The sequence below is a fragment of the Mus musculus genome, chromosome 1 (genome assembly GCF_000001635.26).
Source record: "Mus musculus strain C57BL/6J chromosome 1, GRCm38.p6 C57BL/6J".
Taxonomy (NCBI): domain Eukaryota; kingdom Metazoa; phylum Chordata; class Mammalia; order Rodentia; family Muridae; genus Mus; species Mus musculus.
The window spans coordinates 93,512,104-93,527,103 of record NC_000067.6 but is presented as its reverse complement, the minus strand read 5'-3'; the positions used below and the strand labels follow the sequence as shown (position 1 = coordinate 93,527,103).

The window sequence follows — 15,000 nt, the reverse complement described above, 5'->3', positions numbered from 1 at the left end:
ATTCTAGCATGCACGAGGATCATCCGAGGCTACATAGAAAGTTCTAGACCAGCTTGGTCTATAGGAAACCATCTCTAAAGCAACACAACAAACACCAACAAAAACAAAACCAAACTGGCTAGGCAGGAGAGCACAGGAGGGAGGCAGAGCTGGGCAGGAGAAGAGCACGGGAGGTAGAGGCGCTGTGAGTTTGAGGCCAGCCTGGTTCACATAGTGAGAACTTGCTTTAAAAAAAGAACCAAAATAAAACAAGAAAAACATTTAACAGTAAAACACCATATAACAAAAGATACAGGGCAAAGTGGTGGAAGTGAGACAGACACCAGACGTTTAACCAATAAAGAATGCAATCTGCAAAACTTACTGATGTCTCTTAAATCACTTTGCAAATGTCTTCTGCTAAGTGTAGTAACTTTTAAAGAATTGGTCTCACTTGGGCTGGGACTGTAGCTCATTGGCAGAATAAGGACTCTGCGCAGGACAAGGGTCTGAGTAAAGCACCAAGAAAACAAACAACCCATCCCCTCCTATGCCAACCATTACAGAGGGTCCTTTACTGTCTGCATGCTTATCTTAGTATCAAGGCAAACCAAAGGATCCTGTAGCCTTTCAATTACATTAGAAAAGTTTCTTCATGACTCACTGCCAAACAACTCCTTCTTCAAGCCACATCCCACAAGGGTCTTGGTTGGGAAGTGCTCTGCACACCCACTTTGCTAAGGAGGCGCAATGTGAGGAACTGTGAGAAGGCTAAGCAAGTAAAGGCTCTTGGTCCAGCATGACGACCTGAGCTCCATCCCAGGACTCACAAGGTGCAGGCACACAACGGACTCCAGAAAGCTGTTCTCTGACCTCCACAAGTGTGCCTGTACATGCTCATCCACACACATGCACAGAAATAAGATATTTAAAAAACAAAATATAATGTTTGAAGGAGCAAAATGATGAAGTGGTGCATAATGGTGTCAAGTTAATTTCCCATCTCAATTCCTGTAGAAAGCCAGTTCAAACCAAGGACTAAACCAGCTGCTTCCATGTGAAAGTCAGTTAGCTGTGACCTACCATTCTTTGGAAGCTCTCCTGTCTGGATGTTCCTTGAAGGCAGGCCTAGATCTCACTCTTCTGCCAGTTATGTAGTTACTTAGCATCAGTGGCCTTAAAGCATTTGCACAGTCTACACTACAGTATGTCAGACTGAAGACTGAGGCAACAGGCAACACTTGAGAGTTAGTTCCCACACCATTATCATTAAGGTGACTCTATGAAGCACTGCCTTAGGGCCTACTTGCAGGATGTAGGTCAGTGCAAGTCAGGGTCTCTCTATCTGTTGAGGTCAGCCGCTTTACCCCACCACATGCTCCCTGCCATGATGTTCTGTTTCATCATGAATGGACCCAGAAACAATGGGGAAGTGAATATGCTCTAAACCTGAAAGTGATACAAAGTAAAGGCTTCTCTCTTCCCTGTAGTTGTTTACTCAGGAAGCCTGTTATGGTGATGGCTGACTGAAGTTCTTCTGAAACAAGGTGTGTGTTTTCCTTTGGTACCACAGCCAACCTTCCCTTAAGTAAGGCTACAACTCTGAAAATAGAGAAAGTCAAAACACAGGTTACAGGCTATTTCCCTAATTTCTTTTTCTATACAGTTCTCACTTACTTTTATGTGTACTTATTTACAGACAGGGTATTGTTACATCCCTGGCTCATGGTTCAGTCCATCCTCTTGCCTCGGCTTCCCAAGTGTTGGGCCATGGGAACATGACACTGGGCTCAGCTTCTAAATATGTTTAGAGGGAAACTTCTTCAGGTTTTCTAATGTATTTTTAATAAAATATCTCCATCTAACCATACAGTTCTAAGAAAATGAACAAGGACAACAAAAGGGCCTAGAAGTATACACTAAGATGGAAAAAATGTAAAAAAGAAAATGCAAAGGAAGCTACTATCAGCTCACTCAGACAAGGCACAGAGTAGGCACTCCTAGAGCAGACAGTATTCACTTTATACAACATTAAGCCACACAGTGTGGTGGTGCACACATGTGATACGCATTATCTAGGAGGTTGAGGCAGATGATCACAAGGCTAGCCAAGACTACACAGTAAGATTGCCTCTTAACAAGTGTTCTTAACCAGCCTGGGCCACACAGTGAGACTCTGTCTCTTAATGAGTGCTCTCTATCACTAAGCTACCTCTCTGGGCCAGTCCCTACCTTACATTTTGTATGCGTGTAAGTGTTTTGCCTGCATGTGAATCTGAGCACCATGTGCATGCAGTGCCTAAGGAGGTCATAAAAGGGCATCAGATATCCTGGAAGTTGAATGATGGACGTTGTAAGCCACTATATGGGTATTGGGACCTGAACGAGGGCCTTTTCAAAAAATATGTATGTAAGTATATATGTATTTACATGTGTTTGTGCACACACACACATATGTGTGTGTGCCACATGTCTATAGGAGTCTAGAGGTCAAAAGAAAGCACTGGGTCCTGTGGTACTGAGGTTACAGATAGTTGTGAACCATCATGGGGGTGCCAGGAGTCAAACCTGGGTCCTTTTGCAAGAGCAGCAAGCTTGCCTCCCTCCCTCCTTTCCTTTCCTTTTAAAGATCTATTTTGCATATGAATGTTTTCCTTGCATGTATGTCTGTGTACCATATGCAAGCCTGATTCCTGAGGAAGTGAGAGGAGGGCACTGGCTCCCTGAAACATGTTATGGACAGTTGTAAGCTGCCATGTGGGTGCTTGGCAACCAAACCCATGTCCTTTGCAAATAGAAATGCTCTTAAACACACTGTCTCAAAACAAAACAAACGGAGCTGGAGAGATGGCTCAGTGGTTGAGAGCATTTGCTGTTCTTGCAGAGAACCTGGGCTCAGTTCTTAGCACTCACATCAAGAAGGTCACAACCTGGGCTGGTGAGATGGCTCAGTGGGTAAGAGCACCCAATTGCTCTTCTGAAGGTCTGGAGTTCAAATCCCAGCAACCACATGGTGGCTCACAACCATCCGTAACAAGATCTGACTCCCTCTTCTGGTGTGTCTGAAGATAGCTACAGAGTACTTACATATAATAATAAATAAATCTTTAAAAAAAAAAAAAAAAAAAAAGAAGGTCACAACCACCTGTAACTCTAGTTTCAGGGAATCAAACACCCTTTTTTGGCCTCCAAAGGCACCTGCATGAGCATGTGACACATATATAAAACAAATCTTTAGGAAACCCTACAAAATTAAGCCATAAGTTGTTCATGTTATATATATATATTTTACTCAATAAAGATATATTTAAAATAGCTTAGCTCTATCCCAGCTGTAACTTTTCATTTAACATTAATGAGTTCATTGCCATAAGAACAAAAGACACAGAAGAGCTTGAGGGCTCTCTAAGCTCCCCTGAACTATGTGTCCCACTAGGGACACCTCTGCAAGCTCACACACTGACCTTTGTCTTTTCATTAGGCTCAAAGTAAGTCATTTGCAGAGCAGCAGCTGAGACCCAGTGTTCTAAGACACCCTTATTCATACAAATGCATACACATATGTGTGAATATATGTTGACTTCATAGTCTTCATCACTTCCAGTTTATTTTTTTAAAACAGTGTCTCTTACTAAATGTGGTAGCTTGAATGAGAACGGCCCCAAAGCTCATGTATTTGAATACTTAGTTCCTGGTTAGTAGCCTCTTTGGAAAGGATTCGGAGGTGTGTGTGGGCTTTTGGAGAGGAACTGACCTGGAGACACTCCGCTGCAACTTCTAACACAAATCTGTTTGCAGCTCAGCAACAGTAATGCAGCATGAACTACCCGCTTAACAAGAGCTCAGCCTTAAGACAAAACAGAGACGTAAGCTTAAGCGTTTGAGGCTCAGGATATTACTAAGTTTAGGAGAGATTATAAGTAAAGAACTTGATAGAAAACTGTGTTGTTAACACTGATTAACCTTCATCTCTGGTCTCTCCACTGCCTTCAGAAGCAACAAACAGCTGGGCTCTTGCTGTAGAATCACAGGCTGCTTCTCTCAGCACCATTTGCTCTTATCTGACTTGAGCAGCAATTGTGTGTGTGTGTGTGTGTGTTTGGGGAGGGGGGTCTGAATCTGCCTTATGTAAGGTATGACCTAACCGGAATGAACTTTATTTTGCTTTGTGTGCTTATAAATAAATATTAAGGCTAGGCAGAAACACAGCAAGACCACAGCAGTTCTGGGGGCCTATTGTCAGCTTCTACTCTGCGTGGTTACTTGCTGGAGCATCAACCCAGAAGTCCATAGAAAAGCAGTGCAGAGAACCAGCAATCTATAGGGAACTCAAGCAAGTTTCTCATCTTTTTTACCATGTGAACGAAATGCTTTGGAGTCTGCACTCCTAAAAATATCTCCAGTAGCTGGAAACAATTTCCACCATTTTGTAGCATTCACTACAAGTTTGGCTGCTTTGGTTATGTTCCCATTTTAAAATAATAATTTTAAAATCCCTATGACATGTCCTTTTCTACAGCTGGAAAATTCAGCTTAAAAGTTGGCAAAGGCTTTGGGGATGGTGGTGATGTAACAGATGTCTACTCTGGTAAGGGTGCTGACAGTGGGGGGATGTATAGAATGGAATGTGTATAAGAAAGCACTGCACTAAAACTGCTCTAAGACCGTAAATAAATAAAAAGGGGCTGCCAAAGAACACTTAACTCAGAAGTGACAGGGTCAGCTTTGAGTCTCAATCTGATTGTCAAGATTCTTGTTCTCTCTGAACAAAGGCACAGTCTACTGTCCACAGAGAGGAGGTGACTAACATCTGATGGTCAGTGGGCATCTGCCTTCTTTGAAACCCTGGGTCCATATGAGAGAACTGAGAGGCAAACTTCTTTGCTGCCTAACCAAACAGGACAGAATATAATACTTATCATATTCATGAAATTCATCCAACAGGCCTAAAATCCACTAAATGTTATGAACTTAAAAAATAAAAACATTTATGCTTGTGAGTATGTGAATGGATATATCTGTAACACAGCATGTGTGTGTGTGTGTGTGTGTGTGTGTGTGTGTGTGTGTGTGTCATAGGACAACTTGTGAGAGGTTCTCTCATTCTTCCATGTGGGTCCCAAGGATGGAATTCAACAAGTGCTTTTATGGGCTGAGCCATCTCACTGGAATTAATTTTCATAGCTGATGATAAGGGACTATTACCCAGTTCTTCAACGTTGGCCTATACTACTGCAGTGTTGCAAGAAATGGGCCCTCATTCTATAAGTACAACTAGTTAAAAAAAAAAAACTAAGCAAGTTAATCAGTATGGGGAAACTGAAAAACAATGTCAGGGGTTTATACTGCAGGGCAAGGTTCAAAGAACTTACGAGAAACAGCTAGCTAGGCAGACGGGCAGGAGTGAACATCCACACCCTTCCTATACACCTCCTCTCTAGACACAGTTGCACTGCCAGAGGGAAGCTGACATGGCCTCAGAATCACAGGAACCACAGCTGGAGTCATCCCTCACCTGGAGTCATCCCTGACCTGGAGTCATCCCTGACCTGGAGTCATCCCTCACCTGGAGTCATCCCTGACCTGGAGTGCAAATGCACACAAGTGAACCTACCAGCACACACTGGCACCTCAAGCCTCAGGGAGATCTGTGAAAAACTTCTCATGTTGGTAGATTATTAGGGCTTTAAGAGGCCACAGAAGAGCTGGGAAAACAGCCCAGTGGGAAAGATGCTTGCTGCACAAGCATAAAGATGTGAGCTTGGATCACCAGGACCCACACACAGCTGTGCCTGTAATCTCAGTGCCAGGTCAGCTGAGGTGGGCAGATCCTTGGAGTTGCTGGCATACCAGTCTTGCTTAATTTGTGAGCTATACGTTTAGTTTCTTAGTCATTTTTCTACTGCTGTGATCAAACAAACAAACAAACACCAAGCCCAAGGCAACTTATAAAAGAATTTGGGGCTAACAGTTTGAGAGCTACAGTCCATGATGGCAGAACAAAGGCACTGGGACAGGGACAGCTGAGAGCTTACATCTTGAAAGGATGCAGAAAGAGCAAGAAACACTGGGAGAGTCGTTTGAAACCTCAAACCCACCCCAAGCGACACACCTCTTCCAAAATGCCTACACACACATCGTAATCTTTTCAAAAGAGTCCACTAACCAGGAACTACGAATTCAAATACATGAGCTTTGGGGCCATTCTCATTCAAGCCACCACATTTAGTAAGAGACACTGTTTCAAAAAATAAAGTGGAAGTAATGAAGACACCTGAAGTCAACATATATTCACACATATGAGTGAGTATGTGTGCCCATGATATGCACACACAACAAAATCCAGCATGAGGCAGACATCTGTTGGAACGAGTCCACCAGGTGCCTGGAGGAAAATTTTAGAAGCATCCCACACAGGATCTAGTTCCAACTCTGCCGCTGATCCTAAACTGCTATAAGCAGCTCAATAGGAAAATAAACTGAAAGCTGATGTGCTTTTGAAGTAAACTAATTTATAGTACTTATCAGCCCAAAATAAATACGCCTCATGAAGCTCTGTGACCACAGGCCTCCCACCTGGGCATGGCCAACAGTAGCTACAGAGAGGCAGACTACCTTCAGACAAACGCCACACAAAACACAAGACAACTGGTCCAATGACATTTCCTTGGACATAACTAGTATTTATCAACCTTACAGCTTTATATTCACTCCCTAGTTGTTTGAGTATCTGACATCAGATAGATTTATCATTTCCTTCACTTGGTGCTTTAGACAACTACTAGATGTTCTAACTTTATGTAAAACAAAACTGTATAAACCAAAACCAAACCCCCCCTTTTTGTGGTGGGCCCCACAAGCACGAGGCAAGGACTGTAGGTTCAGGTTAGAGCCTCAGGTCAACAACAAGCCACCTGCATTCTTGACTCCTTGTCCCTTCTAAAGGAGGATGAACACACTGAAAACCCTTGTTTCTAACCCTCTCTTCTGATATCATCTGGAGAAAGATCCCTGCAGAATTCTAATCACTTGGGTGGGTGACCTGAATAACCCCGGCAAGCCTCACTATCTCAGTGTTAGCTGATTAGTTAGTACTCTTAATTACACCTGCAATCTGTCTTCACTATATAACACATTTCCAGGATGGATTCTAAGAATTAAAATTAATGGCCACAGAGGCCACAATCTTGACTTAAGCTTTCTATTGCTGTGATAAAACACCATAACCAAAAAGCAAGTTGGGGAGAAAAGGATTTATTTGGCTTATACTTCTATATTGCTGTTCATCATTGAAGCAAGTCAAGACAGGAACTCAAAACAGGGCAGGATCCTGGATGCAGAGGCCGATGCAGAGGCCATGGAGAAGTGCTGCTTACTGGCTTGCTCAGTTTGTTTTCCTCTAGAACCCAGGACCACCACCCACAATGGTCTAGGCACTCCCTCATCAATTACTAATTAAGATAATGCCTTACAGCCAGATCTTATGGAGGCATTTTCTCAACTGAGATTCCTTCCTTTCAAATAAATGTAGTCTGTGTGTCAAGTTGACATAAGACTAGCCAGTATATTGACATTCACAAAATTCTCAGATCGGGGGGCTGGGGAGATGGCTCAGTGGTTAAGAGCACTGACTGTTCTTCCAGAGGTCCTGAGTTCAATTCTCAGCAACCACATGGTGGCTCACAACCATCTGTAATGGAATCTGATGCCCTCTTCTGGAATGTGTCTGAAGACAGCAACAGTGTACTCACACATACATTAAATAAATAAATAAATAAATTTTTTACATTACAACAGTGTACTCACACGTACATTAAATAAATTCTCAGATCAGTTCAATATTTACATCACTTCAGTTTTAGTTTGTGTTTTGGGTGTGAACATTTCCCGGGGTTTCAGATCTAATTGTCTTTGGAGTAGATCCTAGACTTTTAGAACACTGTGCTGTTGGAGTGTGGGTCTTATTTAAGTCCTGTAGAGCATATTGGTATTTCTGATGAGCAGACACTGGCCTGGCTAGATTCAGGATGCCAGTCTCATCCAGTCTTCTATGGAATACTGTGTCAGTACAAACTCCACTTCAGAGCTCCTGATAGTCCTTCAGTAAAATCCTACATGTGTCTGACCTAGCTGCAGAGGCCAGAAGCACACACTGGATCTCTAGGAACTGGAGTTGTACATGGCTGTGAGCTGCTATGTGGAGTTTGGGAACTGAACCCAGGTCTTCTGGAAGAGCAGACAGTGCTTTCCTATCTGTTGAACCATCTCTCCAGATCCTGAGCTCTCAGTGTTTGAGTGACAGATGCTCAGTGTTGAGCCTCTAACTCCATAAACTTTACCAGGCAACTTTCCCAAGCTCTCTATGCTCTCCACACTATACTCCCCTCTTCATACGGATCCCTTTTCAATCCTTTAGCCAGAAATTTGGGGTTTTCATAGCCTTGCTTGCCCATGGATTTCCTGCCTTGTATTTGGCCTGGGAAGAAAGCTCCAAGAGAGAGAGGGAGAAAAGCAACTGTTACAGGAATGACTGAGAGGCAAAGAGGAAAAATGGTGGGTTTTCCCGTCTCTCCTCTAAATCCCAAACTAGAAAGCTTCTGTGTCGCTCTCCTTATCCCCACCTGAAGCCCACCTCCAGGTTCTGAACATTCTGATAGCGCGCCAGGGGACAGTGGGGGGAAGGCAGGAAGCTCTTCAAATTCTGGCCTTCATCTCCACTGGCCACCACCTCTCCACTTTCAGAGCCCTCCACAGCTGCACCATGCACACATTCTGATGCTCCACCCAATAAGTGGGGAGTGGGAAGGCCAGGATGAAGTGTGCATTCTACAACTCCCAGAAACTAAGTTCCGCCATCACGCATTTTAAACCATGAACCAAAATGAACCCATCCTACCTTACAAACAACCCCAAACACTTATAGTGGCACTTACTGGGAGAGGATAAAGCACTAATTCTCTCTATTTTTTCACTGATTTATTTATTCACTTTACATCCCAATATCTGCCCCCCTCCTCCTAATACCCCCTGATACAGATCCTCCCTCACCCACCCCTTCCCTTCTCTCTTCTTTCCCAGCTGTTTGCACTGATGGAAGTATGCTACCTTTGAAACCACATACCTTCCTGAAAACATCTGTAATGGCCTTCAAGTTTCTACTGATAGTTGCCAACCTTCCAGAGAAAGAACAACTGTTGTCTCTTGTCTAAGAGTTATAGTTGTTCTTGTTCTGTTTTTCTAAAACAGTTCAATTAATACTCTTAGTTGGGTGTGGTGGTACATGGCTTTACTCTCAGCGCCTGGGGGGCAGAGGCCTGTGGATCCTTGTGTTCAAGACCAACCAAGACCAACTCACAGAGTGAGTTCAGGACAGCCAGGGCGTCACAGAAAAACCCTGTCTCAAAAAAACTAAAATAAATAAATAAATAAATACCTTTAACACTGAGATTGATTTGTTATTCAGATATTGTGGTCTGCTTTCCACTGCTCTCCATAATAACAACTACAGAAAAGAAACCTGCAACTTTTATAGAAGTAGACAAAGTATTTAGTAAAGTCTTATAAATTCATTTCCAACATCACTTCCTCCTTCCCAAACAAATTCCCACTGGCCAATGAAAATGCATTTAGGACCTTCACTCCAAACCCTACTAGTTTATTTGGCATCAAGCATGGGGTGGAAAAATGCCCAATCAAAGCAATTTGATGATAAAAAAGAAAACTAGTTTGACTTAGTTTTCTAGGTCTCTCACACGGGCCTGGTACTGGTAAGGCCCCAAGCAAAATGTTCCCATGGTCATATGTTTCTGTAAAACTTACCAAAAAGTAATTCTGACTGTAATCACTTATGACTGCTCCGCTGTCCAGTGTAACTTTGCCTGTGCCATTCTCTCCTGAGAAGGGAACTTGGAGGAGCAGTTGGCGCATCTGGGAGCTATTAGGGTGGAAGTACATTTAAGTTTCCTACAGTCTCGAGTACATTGAAATGCACTCCTAGAATGCTGTTCATACACCGTGTTGCCCTAGTGCTATGTAACAAGGTCCTAAGGCAGCCCAAGAGGGTCCACTGCTAGCTGAGGGTCCACTGCTATCTAAGAGTCCACTGGTATCTGAGGGTCTACTGTTATCTGAGGGTCTACTGTTATCTGAGGGTCCACTGGTATGTGGTGGCCATGGCCAGCCCCCATTTCTCTACTCTCTCCTTCTCTCTGCCTTTCTCTGCCTCTGCTACCCTCTTAACTCCCCTCCCCATGCCCTGAATAAACTCTATTCTATACTAGAAAAAAAAAGAAGAAAAGTGCAAGACCTTACCTATCAGAAAAACAGGGTGATAATATAAAACTACAACTGTAAATATGCCTTAGAAGTGTATTTTCTTCCTTATTAAATGTAATTAATACACAAAACAGAATAAAAATCTGTCCATTCCCCCTTACCCTGGGGACACAAAGCTCTTTAGATATGGACTATTAGATATGTGCCTATATGTAAAAATTATGTATCCTATCAATAAAAATGCATCAGCTATTCTAGAGGAATGAACAAATTCTATCTTCTCACTGCCATGAAAAGGAAATTAAAAATACATAGCTAAGAAAAAAGAATTACATGCAAGGTAATATTACATCACATGTTTCCTTCCTTTTTTCCCAAACAGGGTCTCATGTATCCCAGGCTGTGTTTGATGGCGTTGACTTCTGGTGTTCCTGTTTCTACCACTGTCTCCTGAGATTACAGGGATGTGGCAGTCTGTCAGGTTCAAGTGGCCCCAAGGATCCAGCTCAGGGCTTTGTGTATGCTAGGAAACCAACTCAGCTACATTCCTAGCTTCGTGCTTTTTCTGATACTAGACACATGTTTACTAATAAATTTTTACTTGCAACCTGATTTCTTTTCAAAGATTTATATTTGTTATCTTAAATTGTGTGTGGGGGCATGTGCATTTTGAGGGCAGGTGCCCACAGGACCAAAGGTGTCTCATTCCTCTAGAGATGGGGTTATAGGTGTCGTGAGCCGCCTACACTTTTCTAATTATATATGCTTCAGGCTCCACACAGTACCTGACATCAGACTTTGCCCCCCTCCACAAAACTTCATTATTGTATTCAAACATTTATTGATCACCTATTCTGATAAAATAGAAACTCTTAAGTGCTTAAGGATATAGGACCTACCAAGGGAGAAAAGTCCCTATATTCCAGTGGGGATGTTAGATGGTGGTAAATATTACAGACAAAGTGAGGCTAGCAGAGGAATTCCGCAGATGAAAGAGCAGTTGGGATGAATGGAAAAGCCTAACCAAAAAAGCCTAATCAATCCTCACACACAGAGCAGTAGCCCCTGCCCTGCTCCATGTAACCACCACTGCCAGGAGGCCCAGACCAAGCCCTTTGCTTTACACTGTGTCATTTATCGCTCGAAACTACCTGTGACAGGTGGCAGGGCTCCCACACTTATAGCTCAAGGAATTCCAGTTCATAGAGGCGAATGACTTAGCAGTTCCTCACCTCTGCAGATGGCCTTAACTCCACCCTGATTCTGTGATGTTCGCACAGAGGAGTGTATTCAAGAAAAGGAAACAATTATGTAAGCACACATGACCACTTGTCCACCTCAGTCACAGAGAGGGGAAAAAAAATCACTGCAGTGGCCTCTCAGACTCAGTGGGATGGGGTCTCACAGGAAGCAAGAGATGGGGTAGGGCATAGTGGCACTCCTGAGAAAGAGGAATGTGATCTATGAGTTCCAAGACAGCCAAGGCTACACGGCCAGACCCTGTCCCAATCACGTAATGTGGGCACATTACCTGTGCAGAAAGGCAGAGTACAGATAGTTCAAGACAACACAGGAGAGAAGAGGAAGCTGCCTGGGGTTGGGCTGTCAGGGGTCTAGTAGTTCAACTAGATGAAAGTCCATACAAGCTAGGGGGTGGGGCATTATGAAGTTTATTTTGGGATGTGACGAGAATGGGCTGGGGAGGTGAGATGAGCCACAGCAGGGCTCATCATTGTATCCAGTCACATTAGAATGCCCTTTCCCTGAGGTTTTTAATTACATTTATTTGTGTATGTGTGTGCACATATGTTTGACAGTATTCACACAGAGAGGTCAGAACACAACTTTGGGGAATAGTTTCTTTCCTTCTACCATGAGTGTCCCTGGATCTGATGCAGGTCGCCAGGCTTGGCAGCAAGCTTTAACCATTCTCAGGTTTTTAAAGGTAGCAATAAACTAAAATACCAGGCTTAGAGAGAAATAATCCTACAAATCTAAAACAAAATCACTTCCACCATCCTGCCCTCACAACTCTGTCCATGTCCTCAGGCATACTTTTTAATACTTTAATTTTTATGTGCACACCATTTCACTGTTAAGCTTAAAAGACTATGGTTCAGCGGTTAAGAGCACTGACTGCTCTTCTAGAGGTCCTGAGTTCAATTCCCAGCAACCACATGGTGGCTCACAACCATCTGTAATGGGATCTGATGCCCTCTTCTGGTGTGGCTGAAGACAGTGACAGTGTACTCATATAAATAAAATAAATAAATCTTTTTTTAAAAACTACTTACAGCCTATTTCCCAGGACCGAAATGGTTCAAATGATGCTGTGAGGAGGGACAGGAATGAGCGTACCAACGAATGTTTACTAGCCAAGAGGTTTACTTAACCACCTGATCGATACAAGGTTTGCCTATCAGATTTTTTTTTAAGTGGAATTTCAAAAATCAAAATATCACATACTGGCAGTTGCTTTCCAAAAATAGAGCACAATCATCACCCACATAAACACTCCTGAGTAAATTATAACACCAGACTTCATCGCACTACGTTCTATGGGAGCCTCAGCTTTTCAACTCTGGTTGGTAAAGTAAAACCCTCACCTCAACAGATACACAGAGCCAAAGGACTGTATATGGACCTTAGAGAACAGACTAGAGTCACCCAGATTTTCAGTGTGTTCTGGCTGCACACCGAGCAAGGCAGGGTATGTACAGAGTTCATGAAGGGAAAGCAAGGAAAAGGAAACTATGAATGTAACCAAAATGATTGGCAGAATTTAGAGAAATCTGTTAATGTCTGAATACAGAAGGGGTTCATGTGACTAGAAGCAGGGGTGTTTGGAAAGGAGGAAACTGACAAACAGACATAATGGCGTCCTGCAGAATTACCCATGGATTCATCTCTGCTTAGGCAATGCTCCTCCCTGGACCCTACCCCTTTTCAAGTGGGATAACTCTGTGGAATCACCAAGTCTCTAGCTCTTCTTACAAATACCCAGGGCTAGCCTGCGCTGCCACTGACTCAGGTCGCCCTTTCACTTGTCAGTAACAGTTAATGAAGTACTTACTGGATGCAGGGCATCTTAGCGGCTTTGAAAAACTGATTCTTAGTCATGGCAACAAGCGTCTGAGGTAAATACATTCTAAACCCACTCTATGGATGAGGAACCTGAGGCGGGGCAAATGAGAGATACACCTGAGTCCTCTCTGTAAAGGAATCTGTAGGAAGGAACCTAACTCGATAATCACCATCTCTACAATGTGGCAGGGCAAGGACACCGGAGAAGCAGAGGTTTACATGGTTGCGGTATCCCAGAGAGTCATCCACAACCCCACCGGGCAAGGTCTTCCCGTGCTTTATTTAAAACGGGGCTATGCATAGGAAGCCATGGCGCACCCCTGTGCTCCACCTACACTCAGCCCTCAGGTGGCTGACAAAGGAGGATGACGGGTTGGAGGCCAGCCCGGGCTATGGAAACTGTCTCAACAAAAAACGGTGGGGGACAGGGATATATGAAAACTTTAGAACTGACAACGAAACAGCCACAAAGCGCTTCACAAATGCCTTCCCACGTCCCGAAACTCACAAAACTTTTATTTGGCCTACAAGTAAAGGTTACTTCATACCTCCCCATTTCAAATGACCTTTCCATCTTGCTAACACTGTGAGAATCTGTGCTGCTGATCATAATGCCGTCTCCACAAGACCGACTCTAATTCGGTGCTACCCACTAATTACCAAATATTTTCACAGTGGCCCAGTCAAAAACACCTCATGGAAACAGAACAAAGCTAGGGAGAAAGGCCACCCCTTTAAAGATTCTGTCCGGAATCTTAAGGCTCTCCATTCTTTCTCAGCACGGTGTATCGACATTATTTCCTTCACGAATGCCTTGTTTTCATTTCAATTTTTCATCACCATTACTGGGACATGAAAGAGTTTAAGAAATCACTGCCACGTGTGTAAATGGCAAAGGTGCTTATAATCTCGGATGAGTAAAAGGCAGTGGGCCAGTACTGTTTCTAGATCTTAGCAGAGTAAGAATATCCGAGTCTCAGTTCTGAAGGAAAGGCCGAGAAGAAAAAAGAATGCCCTTCTGGGCTTTCATTTGTGGCTCCGGGTGCTGCTTCCCAAGGTGCTTTGTAGAGCACTGGCCTGGGGGTGGGGGCGGTCTTCAGCAGGACATTCTTGTGGCCCTTAACCCATCACGGGACACTCAGTGTCCACGAGAGATGCTGAGACTCTGATCACCCCCCTTCCTCGACAGCTGGTCTCCACGTGTGCTGTTCCTGTCCTCAGTACTCTGCTGACAGCCTGGCTCCTTGGAACTCTGCAGCTCTCAGCCCTCCCCAGACTGCCCATCTACAAAAGCAACTCTCCAGCCAGTCCTCAGCGGACATCCAGACTGGACCCGAGACTCTCCCTCCCTTCGCCCTCCACCGACAGGCCGTCCACAGACGTGTGTTGTCAAACGCGGACTCTGGCGCGCCTCACGAAGGCCTCAGAGCCGGGCGTGGACTTTCTCTGGTGGACGGCCAGCCTCAGGCCTGGTCCGGCTCGGGTTCCGCTGAGGTCCGGCCAACGAAGGAAGCCCATGCCCAACCCAGCGCCCCTGCGCGGCTCGCTCCCCTCCCCCGCCCACGGCCGCCGCGTCCTCACCGTGCCACACCGGCCTGCGCCGCCGCCAGCCAGGCCTCCTCCACGTCCTGCGCCCGCGCCGCCCGATCCCGACAGCTAGCT

At 44.3% G+C, this 15,000-nt stretch overlaps 1 protein-coding gene across 1 annotated transcript in view; it reads right to left on the bottom strand.

The window, feature by feature from the left end:
- The window catches only part of Farp2 (FERM, RhoGEF and pleckstrin domain protein 2), a 109,873-nt gene extending 94,873 nt beyond the window's left edge, over positions 1–15,000 (bottom strand). The window contains exon 1 of the mRNA NM_145519.2: positions 14,920–15,000. The gene's annotated coding sequence lies outside the window, so the exon portion shown is untranslated. The remainder of the gene's footprint in view (positions 1–14,919) is intronic.